Here is a 3,342-nt window from a genome sequence, read left to right on the forward strand (position 1 = left end):
CTCTGATAACACTTGAAAGAGGATGGGTTACAGTGCCCGGAAGAGCAACGGAAGTTCGAAAAATCATGTTTTTCATGAAGAAAAACCGAGCACCCACTATTGTTTTGTAACAAATATGAAAAACACAAAAATGTCATACATAGTGTGTTAAAGAAATTTATCTATCAATCACAAAGATTGATTATTGTCTCTAACTAAGTTGTAAACAACTTAGCTCTTGAAGGTAGACAATCTACAAGCTTCCCTAGAGCACTCTTTTCTCAAATTCCTTCAAATTAGGTCCATCACTAACAAGAAAAATCCCCTCTAATTTTACACTAGAAAAATTAGAGGATTTTTCTTTGAGAAGTGTAGGCTTTCCTCAACAATTGAAGAAGCAAAAATTGAGACAAAAAATGAGACAAGTTTCGGCCATGGTAAGTTCTTGGAGGAGAGAAGGAAACTTTCTTGGTGCATGTGCATGTCATGCCTAGTTTATTGAAAAAGTTGCCTCCAACCCTTCACCTCCCAAGCATGCAATTTTATTTGGGCATGTAATAATTACAAAGCTCATGGACTTTTATTTAAATATTTAAAACACATTTTAGATCAATTAAACATTACTTGATTTTACTCAAGCCCACTAGTTAAATAATTATTTTCAATTAGACTCTACAAGATCCAATGTTATTTAATTAATTCAACACTTGAATTAATTTAATTATTTGGACTCTACTAGGTCTACTAGTGTTTAATTAATTTAACACTTGAATTAATTTAATTTAGTCCATAATAATGTTTATGAAAATCATAATTTTCAAATACATTATTTATTTGAGCCATCATTTAATTTAGGAACATTTTCTCAAATTAAAAGTTACATTTCTCATAATCCTCTAGAAGTCATACTTCTATATTTCTTTGCGCTTATAAACTCTTTTATAAACCGTTCAACATATTGACCTATTTCCTTCTCAACGGGATCTAGAAAGTTAGCACTTGTGTGACCCTTAATGGTTCAATAATACAACTAGCCATGGATTCACATCTCAATGTGATTCGGGACTAAACATGTCCTTATATGAGCATACTCCAGTAACTCTGTTCTTACTTATCAACTCCTTAATAATAAGAACGTTAGAACTCAAGTTTGATAGTACTCAACCAATCATGTTAAATGCCTAGCAGCATCGCTTACATGATTCCCTATGTATCAAATGATAGTGGCTGCAAGAACCTATCTATTATGGTTAGCGTACAGTACGGCCACTTCATCTCATATATCCTGACCGATTCGACAACTATTGGTATGTCGAGAGCTGTCAAAGAGTCGATAATATGTGTCATGTCGTAGTTGCATCGATGGTGTAATCTATGAAACCCCTTTCATAATTACATCAACACTCTGATAAGAGATTTCAAACTACATACACATGAGATCACATAGGATATCCATACCCGAAGGTAAGAGGTGAATCCCCGACTACAATGCATCGACTCCTATATGTTTCGACAGAGCACCCAACCTTTCCATCTGATGACCCCATGAGAGTCGGTAAACAAGTCAAAGTGCAATGCTAGCATATAGAGTAATGTTGTCCCGTGTCATAAAGACTAATGGTGTACAACCATAAACTAGGACGTTTCCACTCGATAAGTGAGAACCACTTGAAAAGTCCTTTATGGAGCGTTGTTCAGTGCACTCTACAAGGAGCACCTATCTGCATGCTCGGACATCGCAATGTCCCCCACCAATGAAACATGGTACTCACATCGCAGATACTAGGCTCAAACTCGAGCGGCCTTTATCCTTTTTGACGGCGGCTGAATCGACTAGGAACTTTTTAGAATATACAGTATTCCAAATATGAGTTTCATGATACTCGTCATATGAGCATCTCATATTCTTCCTACTATTTGTATATTCAAGGACTTTGTCTATGCAACAAGCATGGGTATACAGATAAAGATGTACCAAAACAATAATTTCAAATATATTTAAAATTAAGATTGTTTACACATAGAGTTTCAATGTGAACCCTCGACTAACACTTGGCTCGACGGGCACCTACTCTAACAGTTGGAACCTCAGATTTGACAACACTATCAAAGAATTTGGTTTTGCTAAAAATCCTGAGGACATTGCGTGTACAAGAAAGTTAGTGGGAGTGCAGTGACATTCTTATTACTTTATGTTGATGACGTCTTACTCATTTGGAATGATGTAAGATTACTGCAATCAACTAAAGTATGGTTAGCAAGTAAATTCTCCATGAAAGACATGGATGAAGCATCCTATGTATTGAGAATACAAATCTATAGAGATAGATCAAAGAGGATGCTGGGGCTCACCTAAGCCACTTATATCGATACCATTCTGAAGCGATTCTCTATGCAAGAGTCCAAGAGAGGATATTTACCAATGTGTCATGGTGTTACTCTATCTAAAGCAATGTGTCCCAAGACTGATAAAGAGATAGAGATGATGACATGTATTTCATATGCATCAGCCATTGGTAGTATCATGTATGGTATGATATCGACACGTCCTGATGTTGATTACGCTCTGAGTGTTACAAACAGATATCAGGCGAACCCTGGTCCAATGTATTGGAAGGCCGTTAAAGATATTCTTAAGTACTTGAGAAGGACTAAGAACTTGTTCATTGTCTATGGGTGGAAAATTGAAATTAGAAGGCTACACTGATTATAGCTTCCAATATGACATAGATGATTCGAAATCGACCTCTGGTTTTGCATTCATGCTAAATGGTGTGGCTCTCTCTTGGAAAAGTTCCAAGCAAGACACCGTTGCGGATTCCAACACTGAAGCTGAATAAATTGCTGCATCTGCTGCAGCCAAAGATGCAGTTTGGATGAGAAATTTTGTCCAAGAGTTGGGCGTTATTCCTAATGGAGTTGATCCAGCCCTATTGTACTGCGACAACACCAGTGCCGTTGCGTAAGCAAAAGAACCAAGGTCTCATCAGCGATCCAAACATATACTGAGGAAGTTCCACATCATATGGGAGATTGTGGGAAGAGGAGACATATCAGTCGAAAGAGTTCCCTTTACAAATAATGTTGCTGATCCACTTACAAAGCCCTTGTCAGGACCTTTGTTTGAGAAGAATCACGAAGCAATGAGATTAAAGTTTATGAGTAGTTGGCTCTAGGGCAAGTGGGAGATTGTTAGAGTAGAAGCCCTGTAAGCCAACTGTTTGCGAGGGAATTTATTGACTCAGTTGTAATAAACAATCTTTTATTTTAATATAATTCATTATTTCATGGTTTTTTATTTCTTTATCTGTATACCCATGTGATCAACATAGATAAAGACCTTGATTATACTTTAATACAAAT

This window comes from Primulina huaijiensis, chromosome 12 (genome assembly GCF_012295235.1).
Source record: "Primulina huaijiensis isolate GDHJ02 chromosome 12, ASM1229523v2, whole genome shotgun sequence".
NCBI classification, from domain to species: Eukaryota; Viridiplantae; Streptophyta; class Magnoliopsida; order Lamiales; family Gesneriaceae; genus Primulina; species Primulina huaijiensis.